Source organism: Camellia sinensis, chromosome 4, assembly GCF_055761805.1.
Source record: "Camellia sinensis isolate YWXY chromosome 4, ASM5576180v1, whole genome shotgun sequence".
Lineage (NCBI taxonomy): Eukaryota > Viridiplantae > Streptophyta > Magnoliopsida > Ericales > Theaceae > Camellia > Camellia sinensis.
Genome location: NC_138964.1, coordinates 57,787,902 through 57,812,891, shown reverse-complemented (window position 1 = coordinate 57,812,891; position 24,990 = coordinate 57,787,902). Strand labels below are relative to the sequence as shown.

The following is a 24,990-nucleotide window of genomic DNA, read 5'->3' as shown; positions in this document are numbered from 1 at the left end:
CTGGGATTTGCTACTACATAGGTTCAAAGAGAAATTTTTAAATTTTTTCATACAGACAAAGAATTAAAGAGAAAAAAACATGGTAAATGATAGATTCCTTGCTTTCCCCCTCTATATCTAACTACAAATACTAGCCCCGGACAAAACCTATCAAAGAAATGACTTCACAGATCACAAGCTCAAAATGATTCTTCTTAAAAACCCCAATTCTGAAAATTTCTTGAAACCCCCAAAACTACAAAGACTTACCAAACAAACAACTGGGTGGTCCAAGAGTTCAATGAAACCTTCATTTCTTTTATAAAGTGGAATGATCAGTGTCCATATGTATGGTTTGCAAAGAAAGAAAAAAACCACATGACCAAAGTTAAAAGAGAGAGAGAGAGAGAGAGAGATGGTTTATGTGGGTTGTGCTTCAAACTTTACCACAGAGTGTGTGTGTGTGTGTGTGTGTGTGTGTGTGTGTGTGTGTGTGAGGGTGCTTTAATTCTTAATGGAGGGAAAAAGAAATGGGCAACAAAAATGGAGGGAAAAAGCAAGCTACAATGCAACCGTTGAAGCACCTCGTATCAGATTAAGGAAATCGTCTTTTTTTTCCTCGAATTTGATGAAAAAAATGGTTCACCGTTGGAGATGCTCTAATGATGTATATTCATCGGATTTGAAGTCTGGTTGGGGAGAGAGGGTTTGGATTTGACGGCATCACACGACGACAGTCTCCTCATCTCTCCAAAATGCTCTTTGTTATCATCTGCTGTCTTCACGACTCAAACTCCGCCGTCTTCGCTATTTGATATAGGACCTTCACGATGTGTACATACATATGCATATATATACACACATATGTTGATATGAAATGATATTTACAGATCCACTCTTCCAACCGCCTCATCGCCATCTGTCGTCGTAGATTTATGGAGTATAGTTTAGATGATGATCTGTGATGATGATGATGATGATGTTCATGGTGTTGTTGATGATCTGTGATAGATCTAGATCAGTGGTAAATTCAGATTTGTGGTAAATTTGATGTTAATATATGATGATGATGATGTTGTTGTTTATAATCTCAAACTGATCTGTGTGTATTTTTTTTTTTTTTTAATAATCTAAGTTGAGCTTGAAGATTTTTTGATTTGTGATGATGATGATGATGATGTTGTTGACTTTTTTTTTTTTTTTTTGATTTTATGTGACTTTCTGATTATGATCTATGTTAGATTTGTGTTCTTCTTGCTGCTTTTGTGTGTGTGTTTTGTGGGTGTTGTGATGGATCTAGTATTGTGGATGTTCTTGGTTTCAACAAATCTTGAATGTATATATATATATATCTGTAAGTGTGGACAGATCTGGAAAAAAATTGATACTGATGATGATGATTGCAACAAATACACAAAAAAGTTGACACAAATTTTCAACAGATAGGAAAAAAAAAAAAAAAAAAAAAGATTGAACAGATAGATAAAATTTAGAGAAAATTGAACATTTAGATAGAATTTAAGAGAAAAAATGAACAGATAGTCAAAATTTTTGAACAGATAAATAGAATTTAAGAGAAAATTTTGAACAAATAAATATAAAATTGAACAGATAAATAGAATTAAGAGAAAAATTGAATATATGGTCAAAAAACTTGAACAAATAATCAACAAAAAATCAAACAGATAAAAAAGTAAAGAAGTAAAATTAAAAACAAAATGTCTTCTAAAACTATTCACCAAATTATTTCACAAAGAGTAAATTTTTTATCAATAAAAAATATTCACTAAATCTAATGACTTATCCGTTCTTTAGATTGAATTTATCACTAATTTTATTTAAAATGTTAAGAAAACTTAATAAAAATTAAAAAAAAAATACAGAAAACTAAAATTCAATTTTTAAAAATCGTTGAAAACCCAGCACAGTCTAGTCATAATTTTCTTTTCTAAGTTTGGAAAAAACAGGCGGATGAAAATTTTATTGAAAGAAAAAAAACAAATCACTGAATCGAAAAAAAAAATTACAAAAAAAAAAACATATAAATTGAAATTTCCAAAAATTACATTGTAGACTTTTAACCAAAAATAGCAAAATTGATTTAACCCATGTTTTACTCGCACATTAGAGATTCTACACAAATCTAATGAATGAAAATGAATCAAAGACAGAACAAACCAAGAAACATTAATATAAATAGAGATGTATTAGAGATTCTACACAAATGTAATGAATGAGAATGAATCAAAGACAGAACAAACCCAGAAACATTAATATAAAAATAGATGTATGATCAAAAGTATATAAATAGGGATCTATGCATGATGAGTATGGGTGTAAAGCGAAGGATTGAGGCTCAGATCTGCTTTGATATCAGGGTGAGAACTGTGTCTTACTCCGCCATGGCTGCAACAACAACAGTTGCCTAGTGAGAGAAAAAACCAGATCTAGCCTCTCTCTCTTGGTCACTGACCATCCGGGTTGCCCCGCCATGAAACGGATCTTAATCTCAACGCCTGATTTGAAAACCCAGAAGAGAAAATTTATCATCACAGCCTCTTTAACACTTCGTTTGGGAAGTAGCTTTGATGAAGGTTTGTTGTTTATGGTGCAAAAGGGTCGGTTCTAAACCAGCGTTAATATCCTCTAGAGTGAAAAGGGTGGAGTAAACCAACCCAACACTCTGTGTCTTTCTCTCACACACACACATACATAGATAGATAGATAGATGCAATGATCAGATTCAGAGATCAGAAAAAAACACATACACACCCAAATCCAAGACCACCAAATAACTTCCCCCAAAAAGGGTTGTTGATTTTTGGAGATAGAAGAAATGAAATCATGGGCTTCCTTTTTCTGTATTATACAGATTACAGAGAGGGGCAACCACCCTCAGAAACTTCCCATCTCTCTGTCTATGAAGAAGCCTCACTTCATTCTCTTGGTTTCAATCCCCCGGTTTCTTTGCGTCTCTGATGCCCTTTATATATTTTTTTCAATAATATACTGATAATGTACGTTAAACATTTATAATTATGTAGAATGTAATATTTAATTTTAATATATTTTATAAATATAATATGTACAATATAATATATATAAATCTTAAAAAAAATACAATATTTACTAATTGTTTACAAAGAAATAAATATATATTATGAAATTATAAAACATCATCAAAGAATTCTAGCTAAACAACAAAATAAAATTTTGAATTTTCTATAATTTTAAAAATAACATAATTGTATACCAAAGCTTGAAACGGTGCATTAAATACAAACAAACTGAATATAAATAATAACAGCAATGCAACAGACCCCAGTGACCCCCTAGTGTCACGTGTCGGCTTGGGGTTAGCTGAAAATCAAAAAAAAAAAAATTATTTTTTAGACCAATGGGAAGGGACCCCCAACACCTCCACTGAGGGTCCGAAACTTTATTCAAATAATAAATACAAACAAACCTTACAATCAAAGAAGATTGGTGTGGTTAGATAATCACTTAAAAAGTTATATTTGTTTTCAATAAATGTGATAAAGGAACTTGTAAATAGTTATATTTGTTCTCAATAAATGTGATAAAGTAACCTGTAAATATATATATGTATATATCATATAAAAAATACAATTGAAGACTCCTAGACAATTATAGAATTATATAAAAAAAATAAACAATCACTTGATGTGCACCCAAATTCAAATTCTGAAAGATTGCCAAGAGAATGGGTAAAGCAATTGAGTCATTTAGGCCAGTTTGACGTAATATAAAGAAGTCAAAAAATTTATAAGTTATCATCTTATTTAAGTTATATCATCTCATTTAAATTACATTATATCTCTATTATATCACTTTAAATTCAACTCATATTTTACGTTTTTTCGTAAAAAGTCAAAAAGTACACTTATTTAGATTATCTCAAACAACCCCTAATTTCTATAAATTGGGAAGATGTCACACCATTGGCTAAAATTCATAAAACCCATTATCAAATTAGTATACAGATTCTCACACACACACACACACATATATCTATCTATATAATAAGGCAAGAGGGATTTTGAAAATGTATAAAATGTATGTGAGATACATTTCATTTAAATGGTCTAGATCAATTGTAAGAATCTATTAACGGTGCAGATCAATTCTGAGATCATACATTCCTGCTCAAATATCTCTCTCCCTCACCCTTCCACCTACTCACGTCTCTCTCCCCCTTTCTGTTCTCACAGACCTTTGCTCATCATCACCACTGCTCATCACCTCTGCTCAAGTATCTCTCTCCCGCTCAAATACATTCGCCGCTGCTCATCATCACCACTCGCAAGGGTTCGATTTCGCTTGGTTCGCAAGGTAATGTCCTCCATTTCTGTCTCTCCCCTTCACTTTCTGTTTCGATTTCTGATCTGTTTCGGTGGTTTCAAGGTTCTGAAAATCGATTTCTGATTTGTTCGATTTCGATTTTTCATCAAGGTTCTGTTTCGATGATTTCTCACGACTCGCAAGGCTCTACTTCAAGGTTCTCACCCTCTCCCCTTCACTTTCTGTTTCGATTTCTGATCTGTTTCGGTGGTTTCAAGGTTCTGATCTGTTTCGGTATTTTCCCCATCTCGATTTCTGATCTGTTTCGATTTTGATTGTTCATCAAGGTTCTGTTTCGATGATTTCTCACGACTCGCAAGGCTCTGCTTCAAGGTTCTCACCCTCTCTCGGCTAGCAAGGTAATATCGATTTCTACCTCTCACCTTCTCTCTCTGTTTCGCTTTGATTCATGGTGCAGTCATCTGTAACCCTCGCACTTTGGTTTTTATTTTTTTGGTAACGTTTGGTAGCCATCACCCCGCTCGACCTTGCCACCACATACATATGTTCTGGGCTGTCTTGCTCCTCCATTTTCCTCTCTCTCTCCCTCTCTCTCTCTCTCTCTCTCTCTCTCATCTTCTCTCTTTTCCTTCCCTCTAACAGCTTCAGAGTTCAGAGCTCTGGTTCAAGAACTCACTGGCCAAGAACTCACTGGTTCAAGAACTCACTGTGTTGGAGGCAATCAAATGGTCTCTGATCATCATGATCATGCACTGGAAACAAGAAACATAATACACCCATTTCAAAACAACACCCATTTCAAAAGGTTTTTCAAAATCATAAAAAATCAACACTCATTTTCCATTAAGGAATTAAATCCATTTCATAAAATCAAGCTGAAAATAAAATACATTTCTAAAATCAAAATCGATTTTATGAAGATCAAGTATTATTTCATAAGAACAACAAAAGAGTAAAATAGGTTAGAGCCAAGGATCTCAAGCCTCAAGAACAGGTTGTAATTGCTTCTTTGGAGTCCTTTTTATTGCATGTGTACACAACCAGATAGACTGTTTGATTAGCAATGAGACAGTTCCTTCTCAAAAATTTAAAAAATGAAATAAGGGACCAAATGAGAATGGAACACAAAAACAGAATGGATTGCAAATAAATTGTAAAATAACATTCGAGTAGTTGTGCCACCAAGGTTTTTGAAGCATTGAAGCTTCAATCTTCGAGTAGTACGCTCATGTCTTATAAATCTGTGTTTTTATCAAATTCTTGGCAGGTTAGTTTGGCATTGCAAAGTTCATAAGAGCATCCAATCCAGGTAAGACTTTGAACTCACTGCTCTTGATCGGTGTTGTGTTTTTCCCTTTCTCTGCTCTTGACTGCTGTTGTTGGTTGATTATGTTGTTTGGATTTATTGTTTGAATTCTGAATCCTGAAGGATTTGTTGGTTGATAATTTTTTTTGTGTATTACTTTTAGATTTCATGTACAGCACACAGTGCTTTCCTTTTGAAATGGTCAGCCTTCTATTTTACATGTAACTTTATAGAGATATGTCCAATTTTATGCCAGAACACTTTCTAAAAAGAAACATAATACACTATTTATTGAATTCACTGAAATCAGAACACTTTCTAATCATTTCACCTATTTTCACAACACTTCTACTCCTATAAAAGATAACAAATAAAAAACAAAAAAATAAGTTTGAAGTTCAATCTCCTTAGGTAGTTGATAAGTGCATCACTCGAGTTTGGTGAAATGTATTTGTGTTTGAAATGCAAATGATTAAACACATTTCAAGATGAACTTCAAACTTAACTCACTTCCCAAACCATGGTATTCTTCTTCCCAAATATCATAGTAAAAGAATAAATACAGTACAGTTAAGCTGAGTAGCTAAAGTTATCATTAGTAAAAGAATATCAATAATCTAAAGTCTGCTTTTAAAAGAACATAGTCATTTGTAAAGAAAAAAAGCAATGTTCTGCTCTCTTTTTGTGTGGTTTACCTAGAAATGAATATTCTAACCCTAAAATAATTCACTGTACAGTTAGGATATTGTATTCTAATCCTAAAAGAATACAATATCCTAAAATAATCATAGTCATTGAAAAAAAGCAATATTCTAATCCTAAAAGAATTCACTGCCTTCACACTGTTACCTGTAAAGCTTTTTAATGAAGACATTGTGCAGCTCTCTTTTTGTGTGGTTTACCTGGAAATGAATAAAAAAAATTCAGTGTTTGAGAATGCAAGGAATGCTTAGAATACAATGTTCATATTCCAACCATTGAAAAGAAAAAAAGCAAGAAAAAAAATTATTGTTATTAGCATAATTACAAATAAAAAATCTTCATTATAAAAGAATACAAAAAAAAATATATATATATATATATATATATATATATATATATATATATATATACTACCGCAAACCAACTATAAATGCTAAAGTTGATGAGGTTTTGTACTGGAACAACCAAAAGTATGTTACATGAAAGACAAGGCAAAATCCCCCAACTATGTTAGAATCCCCATTTAATCGAACAGGGTCAGAGGCATCAAAAAGTGTCGATGCCTCCAAAGACATTGAACAGTCCCAACTAGCAAAGCACCAAAATTATAAGATCAATTAACAAGATGACCAAAATTATGATAGCAATACATAATTATCACAAAAAAGGGGTGTTCACATTTTTTCCTATCAAAGCTTAACTAGATTTTCAAATTTTTAACTGTTAACAATTTAATCAATTCTGAGGATTATCACAATTTAACAATTTAATCAATATAGAGTCACATTGAACAATCCACATCATGCACAGCCTGAGCCAGCCAGCCAATTTAATTCTAAGGTCAACTACAACTCCACACTCACAGCAAAACCATAGACTAGAGTCACTCGCAGTCAAGGGTACAAAGCCCTATTTCACCATTATTCATACCCCTTAAATTTGTATAATAGTTGTTCAAACCATGGTATTCTTCTTCCCATAAAATTGTTGATGCTCACATATTAATAATCATGATATCCTCTGTGAGAATTTGGTGTGAATTAACGTATTTGGTGTGAATTTGGTGTAAAAAGGCTCACATTAGACAGCTTGATACTTCTTAAGAACAGTGAATGGTCATTAGGAAACTTGAGGACGTCCAAACATTAAGGTAAGAATTTGATTTGATTTGTATTCTTACTGAAGCATGGCTTTAAATTAAAGCATTGCTTTAAATTAAAGCATTGTTGTTTAGTGATTATTTCTTTGGTTAGGATTTGTATAGTCAAGTTAGACAACCATGACTTTAAATTTTTATTTTGTTAATTGTTAGGATTTGAATCTTTTTCAGTTAATTGATTTTGAAATTCACGACTTAATTGGTTTGAATTTGTAATAACATACTTTTCATTAGCAAAGGTCTTTTTATTTTCTTAGAATTCTCCATTAGTATGACTTTAAATTTTAAATTTTTTCTCCCATTCTTTATTGTTTCAATTATGAAGTTATTTTCGAATTCCAACTTTGGTTTTAGATTTTGATATCTGCATTTTAGATTTTTTTATCCCCTCATTGATCTACAGGTAACATATTATTAGCTTAATGAAGAATAATATATACAAAGTTCCAAATTGAAACTGTATTTAAGTTTGTGTTGGAAAAATTAAACATGTTTGTTTTTTGAAATGTGAAATGGGTTTCATTTTTAAATGTGTTTTGATTTTTGAAATTGATTTAATTTTTAGAAATCTGAATGGGGTTGATGGGTTTGATATCTGAAATCTGAAATGGGTTTGATTCATCTTGATTCTATTGCATTTCAAACTCAAATGGGGTTGATGGGTTTGATATCTGAAATCTGAAATGAGTTTGATTCATCTTGATTCTATTACACTTCAAACTCAACCCATTTGGGTTTCCAACTATGTTGATATCTGAAATCTGAAATAAGTTTGGTGTCAGTGAATCACTCAGCAATTCAATCTTCTTAGGTAGTTGATAAGTTTGAAGTTCATTTGAAATTTCCCCACCCTTATATGGCAACATAGATGGAAACCCAACAAAGCATAAAAGTTAGAAGGAAGATATTCTAATAATAATAATGACAATAACAATAACAATAATCATAGTAATGGTAACAACAATGATGACCAACTCCAATACTGATATTCATCAGTTGTAAGTTTTATTTAAACTTTCCATTGCATTTTCAATGTGTTGGGTTAGATTTTTTGAATTCCCAACACATTTCCCCCCGTTTATGATAATTTATTGCTTATAAAACCCACCATAATCACTATAAAGTTTATTGCTTTGTACAGTGATTAACAGTTTAACAGTTCAAGCTACAAGCAGGGCATGTATCTTTCCCTGATTAGTGGTTAATTATACCCACAAACAGGGCATGTATCTTTCTATGATTGTGTTATGCATGGATTGGGCATGTATCTTTGACTGTTGTACCAACATCAATCATTTTATTTTTATTTGACTGTTGTAAATTATCTACCTTCCATTTGTACACCAAGTTTTTCATTTGACTGTTTTGGGCAAATAAGCCTAAAATATTTCAAATAGAAATAATGGAATTGGGTTGGTTGAATCTTGAATCAACCCAATTCAATTAGAAATTTAAAATTTATTAATATAGTTAGGTAGTTTTGTTTCTTGAGTTACTATGAGGCTAATCCAAATAAACCCCAATTCCACTCTATTTTTTAATGGGTTCATTATATTTTCATTAAAATTGTATTTTAAAAATAGCCCCATCACTTCTGATTTAATTTATAAGTCAAGTTATAATGTTTCCGTTCACATGTCATTTATGAGAGGTGCCAAAGATGGCTTTGGTGATGAAGGTGAACTTGATGATAAGTGGGTAAAGAGTTTAAAAGTATAATTAATTAGTGTTAAAAAAGCCTGTTAAAGTCATTTATAATTTTTTAAAATGTTAACCTCACACACTCAAAAAAAAAAAAAATTGTACTATTCAAATGTAATATATTTACTGTGTGATTTTAAAAAGAAAGGGAATGTTTTCTTTCCTGTCATTGTCCTTTGAAATTAAACCGATTTGAAATTAAACCTATTTTTCGTTAACCTTTTGGCATGATGATGTTGAGAGTGGCATAATTATAAATGCATTATAGTTTCTTCATTTTCATTTTGGTTTCAGTTTGAGATTGGAATTAAATTGTTGTCATTGTGCTGGGAAGTAATATTTTCCTGTCATTGTCCTTTGAATGTTGCAAACATGTTGATTTCTCGATGTGTTCGAATTCTTCTTTCCTTAAATTCTTCAGTTCAAGTTTCTAGCGTATTTAAATTTTGTCCTTTAACTTTTTTCGTTTAATTGTTTCTTGAATTCTTCTTTCTTTCATAGAGGAGATATTATATAACTTTTTCTTCATTGTCATTGCAATATACAATTGTTACTAATAGAATTTCCTCGATGGGTTTGAATCATTAATTTGTGAAATTCCTCGCTCCTCTTTCTTTGTTGATTTCATTATTTTTACCAGTTACCAAACAGAAATTTTTGACTCTAGAGCAGGAACTGAACTAATTCTCACCAAGGTAATCTCTTTCTCCTTCTCTTTTAGCTCTGTTTTGTTACCCACAAAAGGTCCAAAATAAAAACATTTGAATTCTTGGAACTCTAGAAAAATGAAAATCTCAACATCATTTTGATAGGTAAGAAAACCCACCATTTTGATAGAAATTTGTTAGAAACTTTTTTTTTATTCTACAAGTCACTGCCTCACTTCTTAGGGGTTTGTTTGGTTGCTCACTTCTAATTCTAAATAATCTGAACTGCTAATCCCAAATCTGCTTAAGTATTTGGTTGTAATCTTTGTTTAAAAAAATAGTACAGTTAATTTTATTTAATGAACCTTGGGTTTAATTTTAGTTAGATTTGCCATTAACTATTTGAATATCTACAGTTCCTAATTAAAAGAAAAATTTCAGAGCCTTGGCATTTTAACATTTATGTGTAATATGGCAAGAGAGTTTATGTTTTTTTGGCACCTTTTTAAGGGAGTATAATATTCTATGTTGTATTTCAAAAAATTTCGGTGAATGTATATGTGTGTGTATTACTTTAATTGCCTTCATGAAATAATTATTTATTATTGCTTATAAAATGGCTTTGTTATCTGGTGAATTTTATTTTTTTTGGCATAAATTTATGTTTGGACTTTCCAAGTGATAAATGGTGAACTTCAAAATATTTATGATTATAATGAGTTTTGATTTTGGTTTTAATTTCATCTCTACAAAATTGAAGTCAGTTAGGATACATAAGAGTTCAAATTTGGACAATTGTTGTTCTTTGATTTTAATTTATTATTTTAATGTGATTGTTAAAATACATCTATTCTAAATTAGTCTATGAGGGAAGTGATTGTTTGTTTGGAGCTATTAAAAAGATATGTGCTGTGTGATTGTTTGTTTAGCTGATCTTTTAACATTTTATTATTAAAAAAAAATTGTACCATTCAAATGTAATATATTTGCTGTGTGATTCTAATGTACATATGATAAATATTTTTCATATAATTTTTTTTGAATATCTAGAGTTCCTAATGAAAAGAAAAAATTTAGAGACTTGGCATTTTAACATTTATATGTAATATGGCAAGAGATTTTATGTTTGTTTGTTTGTTTTTTTTTTTTTTTTTTTTTTTGCACCTTTTTAAGGGAGTATAAAATTGTTATAGTTGCCTTCATGAAATAATTATTCATTATTGTTTATAAAATGGCTTTGTTATCTATTGATTTTTTTTTTTTTTTTTTGTGGCATAAATTTATGTTTGGATTTTCCAAGTGATAAATGGTGAATTATAGTAATTTATGATTATAACGGGTTCTGATTTCATCTTTGTAAAATTGAAGTCGATTAGAAAAGAGAAGAGTTCAAATTTGGACAATTTTTGTGCTCTGATTTTAATTTTATCATTTTAATGTGATTGTTAAAATACATCTATTTTAAACATTGGGTTGGCCTTTTTTTTTATTCCTTAGATGTTTATTTTTTTATTTCTTCTCCTCTTGATTGTAGCCCGTTAAGCATTTTCTATCCATGGCAGTTATTTATTTAAATAAAATTTTGAATTTTATTATTTAATTTGGTAGCAACTGATTTGGAAATAACATCTCATTGCCAATGAAATCTATGTTAACTTTTATTATTGCTAATTTTTTGTTTCTTGGTGTCTAAAATTATATAACCAAAAAATAGGTATGGTTGTTTTTTCATTAGTAATCAAGAAAGTTTTTTGGGAAATGGTAACAAAGAAGTAGAAACATAATTCAAGCTGCGAACAGGGCATGTATCTTTCCCTGATTAGTGGTTAATTATACCTACAAACAGGGCATGTGTCTTTCTATGATTGTGTTATGCATGGATTGGGCATGTATCTTTCCTTGGTGTATGTTTTCAATTGACTGTTGTTTTGGGCCAATATTTATTTTTATTTGACTATTGTAAATTATCTACTTTCCATTTGTGCACCAAATTTTTCATTTGACTGTTTTGGGCAAATAGCCCCATCACTTTTGATTTAAATTACAAGTCAAGTTATAGTGTTTCCGTTCACACGTCATTTATGAGAGGTGCCAAAGATGGCTTCGGTGGTGAAGGTGAACCTGATGATAAGTGGGCGAAGGGTTTAAAAGTATATTAATTAGTGTTAAAAAAGCCTTTTAAAGTCATTTATAATTTTTTAAAATGTTAAACTCATACACTCAAAAATTAAGCACATCACAGCTGTTGTGTCTGTTTGTTTTGCCTCTCCCCTTCTCTCTCTGTTTGATTGCTAACTATTAAACCTATTTTGCTACCAGTTTCTTCATTTTCATTTTGGTTGTTTTAGGATCCGTTTGAGAGTGGAATGAACAAGAACCTAATTTCCTCATGCGACGAACAATTAATCAAGCTGTCATGTGCTTGAATGTTTTTGTTGTTTTATTTTATTTAAATTTTGTCCTTCACAAATTTTACAAATTTCAATTACATTTTGATCCTAACATTATTTACAATGTTGCTTCAGTTGCCTTCATTATTGCTTATAAAATGTTGTTGTCAGGTGTATTTTATTGCTTGAGAATTGCCAATTACATTATTGCTTTACTTGCCTTCCCACCCTCTGTTTCTTCCCAATCCGACAAAGGCAATGGAAACTAAATCTATTCTACTTAGCTTCCTTTGCTATTTTTTAAATAGAACTCTGTGGTGATTGTTCTTGAATATATGTGTGAGTCTATAAAGTTGGATCAGACTGAGTTTTCTCAATTGTGTAGTTGTATAAATTATAATTATAATTTGGTCCTAACATTATTTATACCGTGCCTTCAGGCACGGGCATACGCTAGTATATATATATACAAACCCATACTTTTGAAACACTTACAAAAAAAGATTTGATATACACCCAAAATATATATATATATATATATTAATATAAATAATAAAAAAAACCCCAATTCAAAATAAAAAAATAAAATTAAGACTATTGTTTTTTTTTAAAATAAAACAAAATTTATGAACATTGAATTATTTTTAAAAAAAACACACACACACACACAAAAGTAAGCAAATAAATAAATCAATATTTAGAAAACATAAATTATAAACACACAAACACAAATGTTGATATAAACGAAGAAAATTAATAATTAATTTTTTTTTTAACCTAATAACACAATGAAGCATTTCATTTTGTATAAAAAATTTTTTATAGAAAGTACAATTAACAATATTACACAAAAAAAATATATAAAAAATAAAAACCCAAGACACTCATTTTATATGATTTTTGTAAGACTACTGAATTTATTTTAAACAACATAAAATTAAGTAAACAAACAAATCAAATTATTAAGAATTGAATTTATACACAAAAAAAACAAACAAAAGCTTAAAAAAAGTGAAATGGGAAAAAAACTCAAAGTGTAAGTCTAAAGTCTAAAAAATTGCAGACAGTTGTGGTAGTGCAAAACTGTTCAAAGAAGCTTACACACAAATACGAACAATAAAATATTTTTTGCTTTGACTTTAAAAAAAAATTAAAAATGAAATTAAGCAAACAAACAAATCAATTTTATTGAAAACATAATTTTTTTTTAACACACAAAAACAAAATTAAGAACACTGATTTGAACTGAATTTATACACAAAAACAAACAAAAGCTTAAAAAAGTTAAACATGGAAAAATCCCAAACTTTTTAAGTCTAAGTTTAAAAAATTGCACACATTTTCCGCTTCATTATTTTTGTAAAAAAAAAAAATTTTGAATATAAAAATACATAAGCACACTAAATTTAAAAAAAAAAAACAAAAACAAAAACAAATCCAAAACACATAGAATATTGAACTTCTTTTCTTTTTTTTTTAAACATACACAAAAGTAAACAAGCAAACCAATTTTTTTTTTTTAAAAAAAAAAAAACAAAAAAAATTAGAGACACACACAAAAGATTTTTTTTTTAATTTTTTTTTTATTTTAAACACACACACACACACAATTTTGTTTAACTCAATAGTATTAAAGTTGTGTTTTGGATCATAGTTAGATGCCATTTATTCTTTTTGAGGAGTTAATATAAATAAGTATATTTTTTAATTTTTTACGAAAATATGTGCAATGTAGTAGAGTGGTAATGTGGCTCAAATAAGAGATGATGTAACTCAAATAAAATAAAAAGATGTGCTAAAGTAGTGTACACCAAACAAGACCTTACCCTAAAAGTCAAAAATCATTAAAATAAAAAAGTTAAAAAGCTAACTAAGAATCTATATAAAAGTCAAAGATTTCTTTTTCTTTATATATTTTACACTTTTTCGTAAAAATTAAAAAAATAATCATGAACATACTAATTTTTTTTTTATCTCACATTTTAGTCAAAAAATTAAAAAAAATACAAAAATAACATATTCCCAAACAAGTCCTAAATTCATGATTCAAACAAATTGATAATCTAAATAGAGTTTAACAATATATATATATATATATATATTGATAATCGGATGTCTGGACTAACTGATTTTAAGAATGAGTGATTGCACTTCTTCAATTCTTATTGTCCAACTTGAAAGTGGACAACTAATGCGTTCCACTTATTGAGCGAGGTTCTATGGTCTATCTGTGACCCCTAGATGTGGGATGGATGCATTAAAAAATGATAAATTTTAACAGATGGTGCCGCGGGAAAATTTATCAAAAAAGTTATAAACTCAGATTTACTCACCGAGAATTTTCTAGGTAGGTGATTTTGTGGTAAAGGTTAATTTGTGTAGTATGAGATCCATACGAGGTGCATGTGAAGTGTAATGGAGATTAATTTCTAAGGAATTTTGGAATTGGTAAGGATAAATTTGTAGTATTACTCAAAATTTATTAGTAGTTAGTCCAACAGTATAATTTCAATAATCCATGTAAAGGGTGTAAATTTGGCCTGGGCCTGGGAGCCCATGTCGGACTACGCGGGCTCCCACCAAAATTTGAACTAGCTAGGCTTGCCCACGAGCTAGAAAATTAGGCCCAGACCCAGGGAGTGTTTGTGACAGTTGAGTTTTTCGGACTGCCCGAGCGGTGATCTTAAGCTCCTAGTAGTTGGTTGTTTTGCAGGCAGGACCACTCAAGCGGTGGAGTTGTCGTTTGAGCGTAGAATTCATGCTCTCAGTATTTTCACTGTAGCTCTGCAAAACTTCTAGGAGTTTTATTTTTTGCTCGAGCGATGGAATGATCGCTCGAGCAATTGCTTTGAAATTGTATTGTTCGCTCGAGCATAAGAAATTGTGCTCGAGCGGTCTGTTCGGGATCAGCCAATATAAAAGTCACTTTTTGCTCATTTTCTCTCATTCTTCTCTCTTTTCTCTCATTTCCCTCTTTATGTTAGAAAACCCTAGCCACAAAACTTTTGATTTCACCTCATTACACTAAGGATCCACCTTAGATCATGCAAGATTAGTGAAGGAGGAGGGAAGATCTTTTTCTTGACCGATTGGATTGCAATTTCGCCAAAGTTTTTGCTTGGGTCTTCGTTGTTTGCTCACATTCTTGAGGTAGGGAGTTCTTTTAGCTCAATCATCTATGATTTAGTTCGATTTTGACGTTTTGTGGGAAGTTTGGGTTGATTTGAGTTTTTAAATCTTTTGTTGAAAATATGTTTATATTTAAAGTTGGGGTTTTCACTCAAATCTTTGAAATACTTGGTGATATGAGGATTTAGCACGTAAACAAGGAAAACCCCCAAATTTTATTGAAAACCCTAGAATTGGGATTTTTAAATTAAAAGAGGTTTTGAGTTAAGCGGTACCTTGTGCTTGAAATTAAAGTGATTCTTTTGCTAATAAGTGTGTTAGACAATTTTATTGTCCATGAGGGTATTGTTGGTGATTTAAATAAGTCGAATTGTGTGAATAATTGGAATTGTAAATGAATATAAGGTTATGTTTTGCATGGGTTGATGGTTGGTAAAGAGTAGGACGTAAAGTCTTGAAAAAGAGAATAATTCCTTAGATTTTATTTGTTGAATTGTTATTAGAATTTTGTGCTATTAAAAAAAGGAATTTTGGAATAAAGAGGACGGTTTGGGATTTCATGCATTGCATTGCATTTCCATGGTGTTGGATTAAATATTGGAATTATTTAAAGGTGTGCGTGTGATTTCGGAATGCATTGTGTGTGTTGAGGTACCCACTTCCCCTTCCGTGCTCGTTGGCCGGTAAATGTTGGGGGGGATGTTGAAAAGATTGACGAGTGTCCAATTGCCCCTCTGTGCTTATAGGCCTGTAAATGTGGAGGTATTAATAAATGTAACGGGTGTCCAATTGTCTCTCCGTGCTTGTAGGCCGGTAAATGTGGAGGTGTTTTCAAAAATGTAAAGTTACCCAATTGCCATTCCGTGCATGTTAGCCAATAAATGTGGGGATATTTCGAGACACGTCTTGGGATCTTATAGAAGATGTTCTTGAGAATAATTGAGGCTCAGGTGTTGAGCCAATAGTGGGTATAAAGTTTGCATTGAGCATTAAATGCTATTAAGGTTACAAAAATTGTACATTATACTGTGTTGTATGAATATAACCAACTTGAGCATTTGTATATAGGTATAAATTTATTTATTTATTTATAATGAGTTAAGTTTACTTCCTATTAGGCGTCATTGCTCACTCCCTTTTTATGGGTTGGATATCCTCAAACTCCAGGTGATGAAGATGAACTACGAATTTGTTGAAAGTGAAAGGAGGTCAACATGGAGCACTGAAGCTTCTTGATGTTGTTTGTCTGTAGCTTTTGAATTGTTTGTCGAGTTAGGACTTTATGTGTTGAAATCAAGGCCCTTGGCCTTGAGCAGTGTAAGCCTTTATGGCAAATTGGATGTATCAAAGTTTTCTTATATGTTTTCCAGTATTTGTAAATTATTGTAAAGAATTTGAAGAGAAATCTCAGATAATATGACAGATTTTTGGTTATACCATTATTTATTTTTATTTATTGTTCAAAGGAGTGTCCGAAAATTGGATAATAATAATGGATTGGTAATTTATGTCGTGGTACGATTTTCGGGGTATGACAACTTGGAATTAGAGCCCACTAGGTTTGAATACCTTGGGCTCGTGGGAAGTGACGTTGGTCACAATGGTTACTAGTTTAGAAGGGGACGTTTAAGTGTTTCCTCTTATTTGTGTTTGTTGATGTGATTATATGGGTACGAGATTAAACTCTTGAGATGAAGTTTGTGCCTATAAATTCTTAGGAGTCTTGTTAGGAGGGCACTTGATCAATGCCACTCTAACTCGAATTTTTTGAACTTTGTGGGACAGATGACATCTTAGGAGGATAATTCGTATATGCTTTATGTGAATCTACATATATTGTGGTTTGTCATTGTGAAAATTGTTGTGTGTATAGACATGCCTAGGTTTGTTGGATAGAGTGGGGTTCCATTTGGGTTAAATTATGAGCTAAGTTATATCTTATTTTTTATATTGGATGTCCAAACGTAGTGATGGAAGTTGTGGTAGAACTCGTCGTGGTGGTCGGGGTGTTTCCTCTCGTAGAGAAGGGGTAGGCCAGGTAAGTATGACCAAACAGGAGGTGCATGATGTTCTGGGCTTATTAGCTTGGGAGTTAGCGGGTGCGTTTCAAGAATCTATGAATATCTTGAGGGCTTAGGAAGTGGCACGGGCCATCGTAGGAGAGACTAGATCCTCTTCTTTGGCCAAAGAGTTCTTTAAATCTAATCTTATGGAATTTCATGGTGGTGCTAATCCACTTCTAATGGGTGAGTGGCTTGAACAGACAATGAAGATGTTTGAGGTGTTCACATAGTAGATGATGAGCTTCGGGTCACGTTGGGGGCTTTCCAATTGAAAGGGGACGCAAGTCAATGGTGAAAATATGCCAAAGACCATATAGTGCACACATGGGAGGTATTTACTCACGCCTTCCAAGAGAAGTATCTTCCACCCATAGTTATAAAGTGTTTGAGAAAACAGTTTGAAAAACTTGAACAACTCGACACAACTGTAGCGGAGTTTGAGACAACTTTTGCTAGCTTGTTTAGGTTTGCACCAAAGTTAGTGACGATCAAGGAGTGCTGTTGTTTGGAGTTTGAGAAGAGACTCAGGTCGGAGATCGAGATGAAAGCGATTGGTAGTATGATTCGGAACTATGATAGACTCATGGAAGCAGCCGCACATGTGGAAGCCACCTTGGAAGGGGGAAAGAAACATAGGGGTAAAAGAGAAGGGAGAAATGAGTCACAAGGTGGCTCGGGGTCATCTAAGAAGTCGAAGAGTGGCATAGGACACCTTCACAATCGCAGCGGACTGAGCCTCAAAGGTTGGCAACATGAATGAATTTAGGAGGTACTAGTCGGAATAAGATGACTTATTTTCGATGTGGTCAACAGGGTCATAAGGCTTCAGCTTGCCCTTAAAAAAAAGGAAGCCAACTACGACAGCGGTCGGCTCATTCTCAGAGCTAGTCTTAGAGTAGTGGTCGAGTGTACAACTGTTACAAGTACGGACAATCAAGGCATGTGAAGAGACTTTGCCCGCAGTTGGTAGGAGTCTCTAGTACTTTGGGATCCCAACAGTCGCCTAACCCTCAGCTGGCCTCGGACCTAGAACAGTTTCATTAGTCGACCCAGTTGCAAGATAGAGGACCATCCACTTGTTTTAAGTGTAAACAACCAGGTCATGTTAAGCGTAATTGCCCCTAGAGTAGGTGGGACCCGTTCGGTGATCCTAGTTAGGATGGTGATGTTATGAAGGAGAAGCGTAATGTATTGTTATTTTGGTATGGTAATGTTATGGTATTGTAGGTAGGGCAGTGTAATTACAGAAGTTGCATGTGTATGTATATATATGTGTGTGTGTTTCCTAGGGAATTGGACAGTAATTATTTGTAATTTTAGATGTTTGATGAATTCTTGTTAAGTTTGTAATCTTAATCCTATTCCAAACACGTTATTGTTTCAAAAGTTGAGTGTGTGAGGTCTTGTGAGAGTTATAGGCAATCAGGATTGGATTTTTGGAATTTGGGACACATATTGAGATGTTGGTAGCAGAGTTTCTTTTATTTTGAGTGTATAATGTGAGGGTAGTGTGACTCCTTAGAGTTCATAGAATAAGAGAGAGTGGTTGGGAACAGGTTGGTGCTAGAGTGAGTTGTTGTAACTCTATTAGCCTATTGTGTAATGTGAGAGGTTTAATGGCCAAAGGAATATGTGTGACTTGATTTAAGGGTGTAAGTGGTATGTTTTGACCTTTACAAGTCTAGTTCGGACTTAGGTATGATAAGAGGATGCGTTTTCCATATAGGCATGTAAATGGTGGTATGTTTGAGAATAGGAGTGGCTGGGTTTGATTTGTGGAATTTGGTATGAGTCCGAGAAATGTGTGGAGTGGTGTGGGAGACTCTGTATCGAGATAAAAAGTGTTGGGTAGAACGTCGGTGCTTAATGCCGTGTGTAAATTGTTGAATTGGTTCATTAGTGGGTTGATAGAGGAGTTTGGTTGTCTAGCGGTTACCTCGAGAATGACAGGGCTCGAGTAGGAAGACTATAAAGTTGCGGGTGCATTAGAGTGGTTTTGCGAGTGTGAAGTATCGTGTATGCGAATGTGAATCTTGAGTCAATAAGACTCCTCGGGTTGAAGTAACGTGTGGTAGACTCATTGTTTTGGTTTATGCATTATGCCTCATGTGAGTAGTAATAATCGATAATGTTATGGAGGAATGAAATTGTGACATTGTAAATTTTCTTGTGCCTTATTTGTATTGGTAATACGATTGTTGTTCCTATTATTATTATTATAGGAATGTTATGTATATGTTGTTGTTATATCACTACAAGAGTGATGAGCGTTGTTAAGGTGACGGTAAAGATTCGCCGGATGTTACGTGAAAAAGGAAGTGGAAATGAAAATTTTCTTGTGTTATGATCGCTAATGGCATGGATAAACGAATATGTCATGGATTTGACTTAAATCCTGATGAGAGATCGCACTGAATAGTTTTTGCAACTTAATTATGAAGAATTATGTGCTCCTAAATGTTAGGATGATATAAGTTTGAACACTTTTTGCGAAATGCTCTAAATGCAAGAAATTGATTTTCAAAGGATTAAAAAATAGAGAAATTTTCTTTTAGCAAGGAGTTATGTTGTTAATTGTTTGGAATGAATGGGTTGGATAACGACCTTGTTTGAATTGTTAGTCACAGGTTTGTGTGGTTGATTGGAGAAGTGTTTTGCGGTTGTTGGGGCTTGTTATGCAGGAGTGTTGTTTTCTCCATGTTTTGTTGTAAATTCTTGCCCTTAGTGAGAGTCGACCGAAGGTTCTGTTACGAGAGCTTTCTTTCATATTCGAACATTGAATACCTGATGGGATTGTGCGTGTTGTTGGTGTGGGACGTGGTGAACAATCTTGGGGTGAAAGTTGTCACAAATATTTGTGAGTCCGAGCGGTGAGTTGTCACAAATATTTCTATAATTGTTATTGTTGTTGTCACTTGTCTTATAGGCTCTAATGAGTTGTGTGAGTCAAGGAGATGCTTGTGTTATTCCTTCTATCTTTGAGTTGTTATTGTTCGGAAGTCCTTGGGGTCCTGAAGTGTTGGATCGGGATTTGGAAATTTGTTCAAAGTCTGAATCTAATTTCAAGTTATGGTCATTCTTCTGTTGGTTGAGCCGTTTTGTTAGCTCTTTCTATAATTTCGGGGACGAAATTCTCTAAGGAGGGTAGTCTGTGACAGCTGAGTTTTTCTAACCGCTCGAGCGGTGATCTTTAGCTCCTAGTAGTTGGTTGTTTTGCAAGCGGGACTGCTTGAGCGGTGGAATGATCGCTCAAGCAATCACTTCGAAATTGTGTTGTTTGCTCGAGCGTAAGAAATTGCGCTCAAGTGGTCTGTTCGGGGATCATCCAGTATAAAAGTCATTTTTTGCTCATTTGCACTCATTCTTCTCTCTTTTCTCTCCCTCCCCTCTTTATGTCAGAAAACCCTAGCCACAAAACTTTTGATTTCACCTCATTAGACCAAGGATCCACCTTCGATCATGCAAGATTAGTGAAGGAGGAGTGGAGATCTTTTTCTCGACTGATTAGATTGCAATTTTGCAAAAGTTTTTACTTGGGTCTTCGTTGTTTGCTCACATTCTTGAGGTAGGGAGTTCTTTTAGCTCAATCATCTATGATTTAGTTCGATTTTGATGTTTTGTGGGAAGTTTGAGTTGATTTGAGTTTTTAAATCTTTTATTGAAAATACGTTTATATTTAAAATTGGGATTTTCACTCAAATCTTTGAAATATTTAAAATGTTTTGGTACTTTGATGGTTAATACTTGATGATATGAGGATTTAGCACGAAAATGAGGAAACCCCCAATTTTATTGAAAACCCCCAATTTTAATGAAAACTCTAGAATTGGGATCTTTAAATTAAAAGAGGGTTTGAGTTAAGTGGTACCTTATGTTTGAAAATAAAGTGATTCTTTTGTTGATAAATGTGTTGGACAATTTTATTATCTATGAGGGTATTATTGGTGATTTAAATAAGTTGAATTGTGTGAATACTTGGAATTGTATATGGATGCGAGGTTATGTTTTGCATGGGTTGATGGTTGGTGAAGAGTAGGACGTGGAGTCTTGAAAAAAGAATAATTCCTTAGATTTTATTTGTTGAATTGTTATTAGAATTTTGTGCTATTAAAAAAAAGGAATTTTCGAATAAAGTGGACGGTTTGGGATTTCATGCATTGCATTGCATTTCTATGGTGTTGGATTAAACATTGGTATTATTTAAAGGTGTGTGTGTGATTTCGAAATGCGTTGTGTGTGTTGAGGTGCCCACTTCCCCTTCCGTGCTCATTGGCTGGTAAATGTGGAGGGAGGGAAATGTTGAAAAGATTGACAAGTGTCCAATTACGCCTCCGTGCTTGTAGGCCGTTAAATGTGGAGGTATTAATAAATGTAACGGGTGTCCAATTACCCCTCCGTGCTTATTGGTCGGTAAATGTGAGGGATATTTCGAGATACGTCTTGGGATCTTATAAAAGATGTTCTTGAGAAGAATTAAGGCCCGGGTGTTGAGTCAATAATGGGTTTAAAGTTTGCTCTGAGCATTAAATGTTGTTGCATTAAATGTTGTTAAGGTTACAAGAATTGTACATTATAACCAACTTGAGCATTTGTATGTATGTATAAATTTATTTATTTATTTATTTATAATAAGTTAAGTTTACTTCCTATTGGGTGTCATTGCTCACTCCCTTTTTATGGGTTGGATATCCTCAAACTCTAGGTGATGAAGATGAACTACGAATTTGTTGAAAGTGAAAAGAGTTTAACATGGAGCACTGAAGCTTTTGATGTTGTTTGTCTGGAGCTTTTGAATTGTCTGTGGAGTTAGGACTTTATGTATTGAAATCAAGGCCCTTGGCCCTTTTTTTTTTGAACCACAGACCCTTGGCCTTGAGTAGTGTAAGCCTTTATGGCAAATTGAATGTATCAAATTTTTTTATGTGTTTTTCAGTGTTTGTAAATTATTGTAAAGAATTTGAAGAGAAATCTCAGATAATGTGACTGATTTCGAGTTATACCATTATTTATTTTTATTTATTGTTCAAACGAGTGTCCGAAAATTAGATTATAATAATGGATTGGTAATTTATGTCGTGGCATGATTTTCAGAGTGTGACATTATTAGAGCCTTGGGCGGGCCAGGCCTGGGCTTGGACTTGTGTCAGACCTGGCTAGGCTTGAACATTTTTTTATTTTTTTTTTTAACAAAAAATTTATTTTTTTTCACAAAAAATACGATTAGACCTTGAGTGAGCCGGACGAGTCGGGCCAAATGGGCCCAACTTTAAAATGATAGCCATAGTCCTGGGACGGGCCCACCTTAGGCTACTGGTGGATTTCAAATCGCCTACCATACAGTGAAGCCATTGAAGTTAATCAAATTTAAATCTCCATCAAAATCGCTTTTATTGAATATTCGAAATACTTTATGCCTAAATTTTCCAAATCTCATTAAAATTTTTAGATCGACACTATTACTACCTTAACAATAGGGACATGTTCGTGTGCAAAGAAAAGAGGATTGAGGCTCAGATCTACTTTGATATCAGGCTGAGAACGGACTTTACACCGCCATGGCTGCAACAACGGTTGCCCAGTGAGAGAGAGAAAACCAGATCGAGTCTCTCTCTCTCTCTCTCTCCCTCGCTCTCTCTGTGGCCTTCCGGGTTGCCCCGTCATGAAACAGATCCGAATCTCAACGCCTGATTTGAACCCAGAAAAATTTATCATCACAGCCTCTTAGAAAAACGTAGTAGTAGTAGTAGTAGTAGTAGTAGTAGAAGTGGTGGTGCGAAAGGGTTGGAAATAAACCGACCCAACTGCACACATGGATATATGTATGTATGTATGTGTATATATGAGTGAGTGATGCTAAACAAGCAATGGATGCAATGATCAGATATCAGAAACATACACACACACCCAAAGGGTTGTTGATTTTTGGAGATAGAAATGAAATCATAGGCTTCTTGTTTTTTGTATACAGAGAGGGGCAACCACCCTCAGAGACATCCCATCTCTCTGTGAAGAAGAAGCCTCAATTCATTATTCTCTGGGTTTCAATCCCTAATTTGCAATCCCAAAAGGCCATTATTTGTAGGGTCTTGGTTTTATCTTTATTTTGGAGAAATTACAACCCAAAAATAAAAATCTATAAAGTTTCATTTTTATAACAAAATAAAATTTGATTTTTATAATTTTATTAATTTAAATTTAAAATTTTTAATTTATTTTCAATGTAAACAATTTACTTATTTAATAATTAAAATATTTTTTAACAAAAATAGACATATGATTTAAATTACAAAATCAAATTAAAAAATAGTTAATTGGTAAAAAAATCCATTTTAAAGACAGTGTAAAACATTAGATCAAAGCAAAAATATTTTTTTTAGTGATAAGGACATTTGTTAGTCAAAAGGACATTATCTTTTAGGATTTTTATTTTCACCTATTTGTTTAATTTTTTTTTTATTTGTCAATTTTTTGAGCTTATCTGTTCAATTTTGTATCTTTTTATTGAAATTCACCAAATCTATTTTTTCCTATCTGTTGAAATTTACCAAGCCTATTTCCTCTATCTGTTGAAATTTACCAAACATATTTTTCCTATCTGTTGAAATTCCACAAGATTGTTTTTCCTATCTATTCAATTTTTTTTATTCTATCTATTCAAATGCACACACACACATACACACACGCACGCACGCGGGCACATGTATATATAGAGGTATTGTTTGTTGAAATCAAACCCATTTTCTTCTCTTTTATTCATATTTCTCCCTCTATCGTTTCTCTTTCCTCTCTCTCATTATTTTCTTCAATCAGCTTCAAATCTTTCTTTCTTCTCTCTGATCTTTCTTTCTCCCTTGAGGCAACTCTCTCTATCTCTTGCTTTTGCATTTTGGGGTAGGTTCAAGACAAGCATTTACAATTCCAACAGAATTTTTGGATTTACTTACCAAATCATATACGCTTCTGTGGAATTTGTTCAAAGCACCAAATAAAATCTGAAGGACTTTCTTTGATTCCAAGCAGCGCAATTACAACAAACGAAAGTGAACAAAAAAAAGAGGAAAAATTTTTGATCTAACAAATAGAGTGTTTCCCTTTAGAGAGAGAGAGAGAGAGAAAGAGAGAGAAAAAAAAAAAGATGTTACAGACTCAATGAGATCTTGAAGCTATTGAGCACGAGTGCGAGGGGATCAATGCCCTTATAGAGCACATTATCCTATTTATGGAGACCGTTAGCTTCAATCTGATGCTTTACCTATTCTATATCCTTCAAATTCAGCGAGATCCGCTTTTCGAACCTCCTAGACCCTTTGACAGCGGCGCTGGTTACGGTGATGATGCCATTTGTGAGAGCAGGGCAAGAAAAAGTGAAAAGAGAATAGAGAACATATATCGCCACCATTGTTGTCAAGGATACCAGAACAGGCACCATCATCACCACATCCTTCGCTGTCGACGATGGCCGGTGTAAAGCTATACAAAAAAAAAGTAACTAGTGTTTTGCGTTACACGCATTTAGCAGAACAAAGGTGGAGGAAATTAGCGGCGTTAGGGCTCGGAAAGGAAAAAGAGATAGAAGAGGTTGGTGAGAAGA

The 24,990-nt window shown here is 33.0% G+C and overlaps 1 long non-coding RNA gene across 3 annotated transcripts; it reads left to right on the top strand.

The window, feature by feature from the left end:
- The first annotated feature begins 4,012 nt into the window (after positions 1-4,012).
- LOC114274077 (uncharacterized) lies at positions 4,013-12,392 on the top strand. Of its 3 annotated transcripts, none has more exons than XR_014366562.1 (6): positions 4,013-4,332; positions 4,453-4,498; positions 4,629-4,700; positions 5,570-5,611; positions 9,811-9,865; positions 12,166-12,392. It is a non-coding gene; the product is annotated as an uncharacterized LOC114274077 (long non-coding RNA). The 3 variants fall into 3 exon arrangements; XR_014366564.1 differs by having other exon boundaries at positions 4,945-5,611; XR_014366563.1 differs by having other exon boundaries at positions 4,405-4,498.
- The last annotated feature ends 12,598 nt before the right edge of the window (positions 12,393-24,990 follow it).